At 33.6% G+C, this 11,891-nt stretch overlaps 1 long non-coding RNA gene across 2 annotated transcripts; it reads right to left on the reverse strand.

The window, feature by feature from the left end:
• Positions 1-8,372: 8,372 nt before the first annotated feature.
• On the reverse strand, positions 8,373-11,891 carry LOC144425175 (uncharacterized). Of its 2 annotated transcripts, none has more exons than XR_013477354.1 (3): positions 11,704-11,891; positions 11,093-11,164; positions 8,373-11,003 (listed from the first exon to the last, which is right to left on the reverse strand). It is a non-coding gene; the product is annotated as an uncharacterized LOC144425175 (long non-coding RNA). The 2 variants fall into 2 exon arrangements; XR_013477353.1 differs by having other exon boundaries at positions 11,678-11,891.

Raw genomic sequence — 11,891 nt, forward strand, 5'->3', positions numbered from 1 at the left:
TTTATTTTTTTTTTTTTTTTTTTTTTTTTTTTTATTTTTTTTTTTTTTTTTTGCCAAATTCAATTCCAGAGTCAATATGGAATTATTTAACCCTTTCCGTGCGGTGGGCACGTATACGTACCCACGACAAAACTCGCTAGTTTGCGGCGGGTACGTTGATGTACTCCACTGTTTTATTTAGCAATCGGTCGCAAACTGTTGGTCTAGTTTTTCCGGGTTTTAGTTTATTGATAAGAAGCCTTCTTCGAGATTAACATAAGCGACGGTAAATCTCGCTTTCGTTTACCATGGGAGTTTTATTTGCGGCGGAACGAGGGAGTGTTTTTGATTTATGCAAATTTCGGTGTTTTTTGGGTGGTAATAGAAGACATATTATCCCTTCCATCTACCAAAGTATTTTGAGTTAGATAACGAAATTGCTACAGTAATATTATGCTATTGTTTGCCAACCAAGAAGCGGTAACAGTAAAGGATTTAGCGAATATTTCTATTTTTTATCACGGCTTGAAGTTTCAACACCCAAGAAAAAAAATGTCTTTTTTCTATCCTGTTTGTGACTCAGACCACCCCTTTTGAAAAAAAAAAAAATTTTTCAATCGCCAATTGCAAGCTCTTTAAATAAGCTTTCCAACGAGCCGTCAGTGGGCAGCAGAGGATCATTACTTTTTCGTTAGTCGATCGATTAGTTGTGGGGGTACAAATGCATAAAGTCGGCGTAGCAAATACGATTATTTAATAAAAAATAAAAATCGCATGGAAAGGGTTAATTATGTTTTTGAAGCCAATTAAATTTTCAGTTTTTGTTTTATATAATTTTATTTTTTTTTTGTTTTTTGGAAACCAATTGCATGTATTGCGTTCCAATTACGGTACTTGAGGAAAATTAAAACAGTTGGATAAACAATTATTAATACATATCAAACCCAGTGATGATAATCCATTTTTCGTCATATATCCGTTTGTATTGAAGATTGTCCATATTTCGTCATAAATATAGCATTTTTATGTACATATATAATTAATTATTTTATTTTAGCATGGAAAAAGAGAAGGTTTCAAAAAATTAGACAGAAAATTCAAAAACCTATCATGCTACTAGATTTTCATTTAATCTGTCTATGTTATGCAATGCAATGCAGTTAACCTTCCCAAAACTTTTTTTTTTTTTTTTTTTGATCTAACGTTAGAGACTTCCTAACTTTTTTTTTTTTTTTATAAAAACAGTCAATATTATCAATACTAGTCAATCTTAAAATTGTACTATCAAAAGCTATGACATTACCGACTTTTCTAACAAGTTTTCAATTCTTCCATCCTCCAAAAAGCTATTTTTCATATTTGATGCCATATTTTTCAGCATCCCTCTAATTTTACATTTAAAAATTATTCTCATAACTGATTGGAAATTATCCAAATCTTCAAATATTATCTGATTCCTGAATTCCCAAATAGCTGCCTTTCCACATGCAACTATCATAATAACTGACAGGTCACATGTATTTTGTGCAATAATGGTATCAATATTATTTTCACTAAAATGCAACTCGCACCAATCCCAAAATATTTTAACATAATAGCATTCAAAAAATAGATGTTTACAGTCTTCAATGATATTAATATTGCACAACACACAGTGACCATCATCATATTCTGTCCAATGCCTTGTTCTATTTCCAGTAGGTAATGCCATATGAATTATTTTCCAACATAAAACTTGTACAATTTTAGATATTCCATGAACCCAAATGTTATTCCAATCAATATCAAATTCCAGTCCATAATATTCCTTAATTGATAAACCTTTTTGTTTTGTCACTTCCATTATCTTTTTACTTATAATTTGATTATACATATATTTCGTGGTTGGAAGTTTTTCAAATGAATATATTGAACTGGAATCTGTTTGAACATTACTTTGACTATTCAACACATTAGCCCATCCTGATGCTATGGCTTTTAAAATTTGTACAGAATCTTTTACTACTTTCCTATAACAATCAAGTTTTTTATTTTCACGCATACTACTCCATTTGTTTATGCCCCAAATTTTGATTGCTATTTCAAGACAGTCATATTGGAACAGATGGCCAAATGTTAAAATGTTTCCTCTTATCCAATTATTTATAAATTCTGGTTGATTCAACCATGTTAAGGCTGGATTCCACCATATGTATTGATCATATATTTGTTGTTTAGTGGTGATTTGTTTCGTTTTTACATCAAGTTCCTTGAATATGTTGACCGAATTTATATAAAACTTAGGAATGTTATTATTCCTTAAAATTTTCAAAGAGAGATGTAGTATTTCTAAATTTGTCACTGTTATTTTAGGATGGTATCTATTTATAAATTGTTTCGCTCTCTTTGCCCAAGGAGCCTCATCACTTTTTAATAATTTCCAAATCCATCTAACTTGTAGACTTTTAATCTGACTACACAGATCCATGGCCTTCAGACCTCCTTCAACTTTCCTTGCACAGCAGACTCTCCTCTCTACCGTGGGTTGTTTGTTGTTCCATACAAAATCCCATACTAGGGTCTCAATTGTTTTAATGATTTCATTTGGAATTGTTATTACAGCCGCAAGATACCACAATTTAGATAATAATAGACTTTTAGTAATCAGTATTCTCCCTTGCATGCTCATAGTTCGAGCTCTCCATATATTCACTACTCTTTTGATTTTTTCTATAATTGGATTCCAGTTTTGTTGCGTCGTGTCATTGTTGCCGATCCAGACACCAAGGACACATAAACTATCCCTTTTTAATGCTATACCTTGAAACTGTGTTTCATTTTTCTTAAGACAATCTCCACATAACAATATTTGAGATTTTTCCTTATTTATCCTGGTACCTACAGCTATTTCAAATTTTTCGACTATTTTCAATGCCTCTCCAACTGATTTTAAATCTCTAACTGTTAATGTTGCATCATCCGCAAACCCTTTGTATTTTTCTTCATTCTCTGAAATGTTCTTAAAACCTATTATGTTGCTATTTACTCTAATATTAGTTGCAAAAACCTCCGCAACCATAGTGTATAAAAATGGGGACAGAGGACAGCCTTGTTTTAATCCACGTGTCATTTCAAAACTCTCTCCTACATATCCATTTGTTAATATTTTTGCTTTTGTATTAGTATATAAAATTTTTATATAATTGATAAAATTTGGACCTAAATTAAACTTCTTCATAACTTTAAAAAGGAATTCTCTATCAACAGTATCATAGGCTTTGGCCCAGTCTATTGAAAACACTACTAATTCTTTTCCAAATCTGTTAGCATAAAATATGTCGTCTCTAATACATGAGATGTTTTCATGTATAGAACGACCCTGAATAAAACCAGTCTGGTCACAGTGAATTATTTTTGGAAGTAAGTTTCTAATTCTGTTAGCTAAAATTTTTGCCAAAAGCTTATAATCAAAGTTTAACAGCGATATAGGTCGCCAATTATTCAGGTCATTTTTATTTCCTTTTTTATACAATAGGGTGATAATAGCTGTTTTCATTGACTCTGACATATGTTCTGATATTACTATTTTTTCAAAAACAATTTTCAATATACTTCCAAATATTTTCCAGAATCATAAAAATTTTTTGTAATACCATCTGAGCCCGGCGCTTTGTTTAATTTCATACCTTTGAATGCGTTTTCTAATTCTTCAAATTTAATTGGTTGTTCTATGTCCTCCTTATCTAATCTATCAACTTCTTTATTTAATTTCAAAATCAAATCATCTTGGGAATTTTCATCTAGATTTGGTGTTTTTGAGTATAATTTTTGGTAAAAAGATTGTTGTACTTTTTGTATGTTTCTCAAACCTCTCACAATCTCTCCACTTTCGTTTTTAATTTCTTGTATCAATTTCAATTTCCCTCGATACTTCTCCAAATTGAAGAAATACTTTGATGAGATTTCTCCCGATTCTGCCCACTGTATGCGTGCCCTTATAGCGTTTCCTTTTACTTGATTCGTTTGAAAATCTTTCAAATTTTGTTTTGCCTGCAATAACTTGTGACTTTTTTCTATATCGTATTGATCTTCCTCATATTTGAACAATGCTTCTTCATAATTTTTTATTAATTGTTTTTCTATATTCCTATTTTCCTTAGCTAACTTTTCTCCACTATATATAGACCACTCCTTAATTTTTCTTTTACAATTTTCCCAAAATTTAAGAACATCAATTTCATGTCCTTCATTTAATTGCTTTAGCCATTTCTTTGATATAACTTCTACCCCTGTGACAAATAAATCATAATTTAATAAGTTGCTATTAAATTTCCAATAACCTTTCCCACGTTTGATATTCTCGCCTATATCTGTCCACATAAAGACAGGTAAGTGATCCGATAATGCTGCTGCAATTATTTCAACTTTTTCTACATTGACAGTATATAATCGCGAAAGATACCATCTGTCTATTCTGCTTTTGGATTGTTTTTGCCCGTTTCTGGTTGCTGGGCGATGAAATGAAAATTGTAAAAGGGATGAGTGCCTTTCACGCCAAATATCAATCAAATCCAATTTAGTAACAATATTTTGGAGCATTTTTTCACTTTTGGATTTATTATTTCTTCTACATTTGACGGAATCCCTATCCCTATCTTCCAAAATACAATTAAAATCACCACCACATATAAAATTGCATGTGTATGCATAATTTGAAGCTTTCAGGGTTTCTAGTTTTTCATATATAAGTTTGAACAACTTGACCCTTTGAGAATCAAGGTTTGGAGCATAAACGTTCACTACTATTGTTAAAAAACTATCGTATTCAAATGAACATATAATATATTGGCCATTTTCATCTATATCTATATTTCCTAAAGATATATCTAAATTTGAAGAAATCAAGATCCCTACCCCATTGCAGGTATTGGAATATTCAGTCCATAAACATTGACTACCCCACTCTTTTGACCATGATTCATTTTCAATTTTACTAGAACAGTGAGTCTCTTGCAGAAACACTATATTAGCTCCCCGTTTTTTCAAAAAAGTAAATATCGCCTCCCTTTTCGTCAAATCCCTTAGTCCATTAACATTATATGTTGCAAAACAAATACTAGACTTGAAATTAATTTCAAGTTGGTAAGGTTTATTGTCATAGTTTTGACTTACTTAGTCTGTATGTATATAACACAAAGAACTTCATTTCTCTGTTTCAGTTGATTCCTCACCAGATGTTGTTTTCTTTCTTTCTTTCTCACATCCTTTCAGCGGATCTGGACTCTCCCATTTGCGTCTTTTTCTAGCTACTGGTATCTTTGCGGCAATTGTGGCAGATATTAAGTCTGCTCCTTTTTGACTTAGATGTCTTCTGTCATTTCCATATAAGTCTGTAATATCCTCCCTTTCTAAAAATTCTTTTGGGCACGGAACGTATGCTACTCCCTGTCGTTTTGCACTTTCTTTCAACAGTTTATTTATTCTCATAGATCCATTTTCACCATTTTTTACCATTGATATAGGTGGGACGCCAACGAGAAACACATTTTTTGCATAATTTTTTGCAACAGCACATATATGATCACTTGCAGCTTTTATTGTCCTGTCAAGCTGATTCGCATGATTTGTACCAAAGTACAAAAATATATTATTGAAATTAGGTTTGTTCTCTTCCAACCATTTTGAACCATTTCCAAATTTACCTCCTGGAACTTGTACCTGCATGACAGACTCATTCCAACAATTCATCCGCATTCTGCTAACTTGAGAGTCTCCAAGAAGTAGAGTATTTTTGATATCTGGATCATTATTTTCGTCTGATTCATAATCGTTTCCTTCAACAGTTATCTTTTCATTATTTGCAGACTCTAATGAGACGGTTCTAGCATTTTCGTTTGTTCTTCCTCTTATATCATTTCCTCTTTGTGTTTGTGTCTCCACAACATTTTGATCCTCATGCAGTGTTTGTACACTGGTTGAATTTTCATTGCTAGGAGTTTCAATACCTTGCATTGCTCCACCCTCTCCAATTTCATCTTGTATTGCTGCAAGGACTTCCTTCACTGTGTTTTGTAACCTATGTGGTCTTGATTCTTTGTGTTTTGCATTTCTGCAGTTTTTCGTAAGATGAGGTCGACCTTTATCTCCACATATTTCACACAGTAATTTGTCCGGACAACTTTCCGGTTGATGATCTGTTTTTTTACATATATAACATTCTCTTCTTGTCACCCTAGGTTTAGTGTGATAATGAATTTTTGTTTCCATTCCACTGAGGTTAACCGGGAGTTTTAATTTGGTTGGAATATACAAACACAAACGCATTTTCATGAATCTTTCCCCGGTATCTATTCCATCTTTATCACATTTTCTTTCTATGTTAATACATTCACCATATTTTGACATGAATTTGACAATCTCTTTATTCGGAACTTGATATGGAGTTTTTTCCATTGTTAGTTCGGTCACATTTGGATCTACTTCTTGTGGTATACATATGCATTCTTCATTGTTATCAAGTTTATATGAAATACCTTTCATCAGCTTTTCAAAAGTTTCTTTTGTTTTGGTCGTGATTATCCACCTTTGATAGAATTTATACACAGCTGCTATCTCATTTAGTGGTACGTTATTTCTTAAAATTTCGATCACTTCATCCCTTTCTGCCCATGATTTTCTTTGCAATTGGATTGAGATTGTATTGTCTATCTTTACCCGAAACAGACTTTCTTCATCACTTCTAGTCTGTCTAGTTGACGCTTGTGCCGATACCGGCACCTGTATTTCTGGATATCTAACTGGTGGGTAAATATTGTCATCTTCTTTCTCTTCTGCATCTTCGTTTTCTTCCATATTCGTCGTAGGTTGTTTATATCTTGGTTAAAAAACTGAAGGCTTTAACCAAGCCGCAAAATCACCCCTTCTCCTTAATCCTTCAACCTAGAGCGAGTTGTGCAACAGCTGGTCAACAATCTGTTATTTACTTTTGGCGTAACGCCACCGTGACTTTGGGGTCAAAGGTTGTGTCAACTCAAGCGTAAATCATTTCCGATTCGACTCCTGATAAATTGTAGGAATCGTAATACAATTTATTCAAATTGTTTTTGCTCGAGACATTTAGGATTAGGATTAGGATTTACATATTTATCCCGGGGGAGAGGAAAGCCGATAAGACGGCTTATCCATATGGCGAACCACCGCCTCTCGTCCGGTTACCATTCCAAGTCGGGTATGGGATTAGTTATATTGTTTGTTTTAGGGAGCATGGACTTGGTGGTGGAGGAAGCCGTAACCGACCAGCGGTTACGTGAACCACCCAACGACGGCGAGGAGTCCAGCAATCCTCTCGCACATAACCATCCCTGCATGGGATTCGAACCTGCGAGCCCACGCAGAGTAATTAGAGGTGCGGTGGCGAGCGTATTCCTAACGCTGATTTGAAGTCCATTTCACAAACACAAATAAAGGAATGGTCATAAATAAAAATGAGTCACGGAATAGTTTCACAAAGAATTAGATTAAAAATTTGACAATGGCTTAGATAGTGAAGTACAGGATTTAGCTACCAGTGGTTCTCAACCATTTACAGACCGCGTACCACTTCACTGTTTTTTACTATGGCCGACAAAGCCTCTTTTTTGGCGTGAGGAAAAAGACACAAGAAACGTGCTATGGGAGTATTTTATAATGTGGCACTACATCCCTTGTGGCGTAACACGCAAAACGGACAAAAACATGCCCATATCTCTTCATTTAAGGTGGGCAATAGCGGGCGAGGACGATCTCTAAAGACAAGGACTGGTAGCGCACCAGCGCTATGGACATTTCCCCCGACCATCGACCCCGGAAAAATTATCCTTATACTTTACTATTGCAAACTTTATACTTATTCTGAGAGTGTTTTGATGTGTTGGCGCATATAAACTGGTTTACGTGTTTGAAACCATCATTTGTTTTGAAATTAATCAATCGTTTGCATGTACATAGCTAAGTTTAGCCTTGTCCATCGCAGCATTTGCAAGATTTATTTTTAATTACTGCAACTAAATTGAAGCTCCACAGAAGACATAATGACAATTGATTATTTTCTTGAAACACAACTGAAAACTGACAAATATCACTCAAAACAATGACATTAAACAACATGATAGGCAACTCTGACGTCACTCCATAAGACTACATGCGAAAGATTGTATTTCATGATACGCTCCAATGCACATATTTCTCGTCGCCTTTCGCGACGGTTTTCCGCTTGCTTTTGCTACTCGGCGTCTTCTTTACGTGTAGTACCTGCCTTTTTGCGCCTGTAACGAAAGAAAATAATCTCTATATCTGAGAAGTTTTGCTCATTTGGAAAGCTGGAATGGCAGACAAGCTGTAAAGAGTAATTCCGAACATCATAGACGTTTTTTTATCAGAGAATATTACAAACGCGATAGCGTAAAGATTTGTGTGAAACATTTTGCAGATAATGACAAAGTTCAAAGTTAGTAATTTTGATGTTTGCGCTTAAACATTGAAATTTCATTTAAAGAGGGTGTCATACAAAACAGCAAAACTGTTTTTACTTCTCTTAAAGGTGCTGTGATACAATTCCATAACACAAAGTTTGCACCTATCGAACTTGTTTTAGTAGGTGAATTTATAAGACATATTACATATTCAGTTAATCGTAGGTAACATTACTGGTACATAATGCCTCGTAGATAGGTTTGTGTCTAAATTTAGGAATTTAGCTCATAGCCCGCTAATTAATATTATCTGCTATGCAGGAGATTGCAGGGCTGATTCAACTTGCAGCCTTACCAATCACCTGACGATGCTCATTTAGTTTGTCTCGAGCAAGTCTTCTTGAAAGACTTGTGTGAATGGAGACTACCTATATGTTTTGCCTTCCTCCGATTTTAGAAGACAAATTCAATCTGAGGAATTTTGCATATAATTCTCATTGATTGTTGGCTGTTTATAATTCCTATTAAATGTGAATTCTGATTATATCAAAGAGTTAAACATTTTTTACGTAATTTACGGGCACTTTTTTCTTGTCAATACTCCAAGCTGAGGTAATAAGCAAGACAATACATTCATGTCATCTGAAAGCAAAATATACACACTAATTAAAAGTTTGACACATTGAGATAATACATCATGACAGAAAATACAAAGATACAGTATGTATGACCATCACATGGTAATTAAAATTAAAAAAAAAAATTAATAGAGGCTGTGGAGTATGAAAAGTTCAAGACAAAGAAAAGAACAAAAGTTCATAGCTCATGAACTCTCAATTCTGCCTCCATTGCTTTGTGAAGGCCAATATATTCCGAGTGGCTGAATTGGTTTACCTTTATGATAGCAACGGTTTTGTATTTAATATAGCGAGATTTTTTTTCAATTTAATTGAAGTGATATTATTTCCCAAAGGAATGCTTGAATCGTCTAGAATAGGTCAGTGGTGTCAAACTCATGGGTTTCGAGAGCCGCATTGCATGTCGGAAATTGTAAAAAGGGCCGCAAACAGTTTTTGATTATGTATACTCGAGAGATATTTTTCAGATAGTTTTAGTTTGTGACATATATTGTGATGCAACTAATCAGTTGAATTAAGTTTTATTATTTTCTTTAATTTCAAATGCAATTACATATTAATATTTGCATTCCACTATTATTGCAAGTTACTGTATTTATTACAAAAAATCATAAAATTCCATGTACAACCATCAAAATCATTTTTGAACAAGCCTTGGTTAAGGAAAGAATAAAATATACACTAAAAATGACTTAATCTAAATATATGAACCTAAAATTAACAAAAATACTACAGTATAAACTCAATGTTTTTTTAATTACATTTGTCCTGACGTTTGGCATCTTCTTTGTGTCACCAGCATACTAAGGCCAGGCTGAAATGATTTTATAGTACCAACTCTAACTAACGAGGTCACATGATCATGGGTTAATCTGTATCTTTGCAAAAGTTTAATTAATTCCAGTAATGCAAAAAAGTTACTTTTATCATTTCATGTATAGATCAGTAAAAATAAAAATGACAGATTTTTTCGACAAGACATTTCACGCTACATTGCATGGCATAGGATTGCTTGAATTATTATTGATATTGATTTTTAGTAACTAAGTCGTTGTATATTTATATTAATATACAAACACATAGAAATTTTCTGTTCGGAGTTGGTCTTCGAATTTGTCATATTGACTGCTGAGCTTATTGTGTTTTTTCATTGTACTGATGGAAATATGACAAATTTAACAATGTGCTTCAGAATTTTGTGAAATGCAGAAATATTGCAACTCCCATTTTCTTCGAAAATGCCACCTTCTTCGTGTACTTTAATTTAATCACTCAAGTGTTTTATTCAGTATTCTTTTGCTAGCTTGATGTGTATTCTTAATTGAGTCAAAATGTGAACAAAAAAAAATCAACTTTCTAAAACTACTTTCAGTAAATTGTTTTCTGTGTGAATATTCAATTTCACTTTAAAAGGTTTGAAAAATCTTTTACATTTAAATAAAAAAAAATTCCAAAATACTATTACAATTATTGTTAAGCGTTCGAGGGCCGCACTGGAAGTTCTCTGGGGCCGCGAGTTTGACATCCCTGGTCTAGATTGAAGTTGTCTAAAATATATAACATTATTTTATCATGAATCATGATTATACCCTTTCCTGAATTTCTTCTATAGTACTACCAAAATTTGATGAACCAAATATAACACAGGTGTAGTCAGTGAACCGTAATCCTAATTTTTCAAAGCTGTTTTAAGTATGTCTGGCATGTTTTGTGCCTTTTTACAAAGAAGACCGCTTATGCAATCTTACGCTTTGGAATTTTTAGTTATTTCCCTCAAGCCCTGCAGGATGTAGGGGCCATACACAACTTTACCGGAGGGTCAAATGTCTTTGCATTCCTCCATAGGTTGTTCTTCTATTGCAAACATTTATGGAGTATTCTAATCATATTTCTTGGAATCAAACTGTCACTGATATGTCGCCAGACTTCTGATATCTCCCCTTCAGCTACAGTTGTCCTGTGAATAAATAATAGGAAATAGAGGTTAAGACGAATAGTTGAAAGTTTTGTTTTATGTCGGCCTAATTTCTTGATTGATATACTCACTATTATTGCTATTGCCTCTTGTGCTGCAGAAGTCTCACAATGCTTAGACAGGTCTGTCCACAACTTTCACATCTGTAGGAGAGGAGATGTATTAATTTTCGTTAAGAATAAATAAAGCAGTCTATATGATTCAGAATGGAAAAGCTAATAAACCCAATATCTTATGTTTTTTGTAAAAAATGTTTTACTGGATTTGGTATATAAACCAACTAATAAAGGGGTTTAGTCAGAAAATTATAAGCATTCGTGGCTCCAAATACTTGAGAGATCAGACTATACAATATAGACCGGTATGAGTGAAATTTTAGGTGAACTTGTTAACCCGTTGATTCAATACGCAAATAAAAGTGAATGAGCAATAGTATGTTACAGCAATAAGTATATATCCTCACTGATTAAAAAAATCTAAATGGAGGTGCATGAACTATTTGAAACCATAAAGGGTAAGTAAATATGCAATTTCGGCAGATGGCCAACTACGTACCGTACTGAATTAATAACTTCGTAGTATTTGACAAAAGCTGGCTTTCCCGCATGTACTTAACAGTGCGATGCCCGGGTGTGATATACAACAATAGTATTTACCTTACTTTTTTCCGATTTCTTTTTACCTTCAATTTTCCACATATCATTAAAAACCACAACAATTGTCGAAGCAGGCTCGAACACCATTCGTGCTATGCCTTGAAAGCAACACACATCCGCTCGTTTTCGTCTCGTCAAGTATGTGCATTGGAGCGTGCTATCGAATACGATCTTCGGCCAAAAATGCCGGAGTTGCGCATCATGTTGTTTAATG

This window comes from Styela clava, chromosome 7, assembly GCF_964204865.1.
Source record: "Styela clava chromosome 7, kaStyClav1.hap1.2, whole genome shotgun sequence".
Taxonomy (NCBI): Eukaryota; Metazoa; Chordata; class Ascidiacea; order Stolidobranchia; family Styelidae; genus Styela; species Styela clava.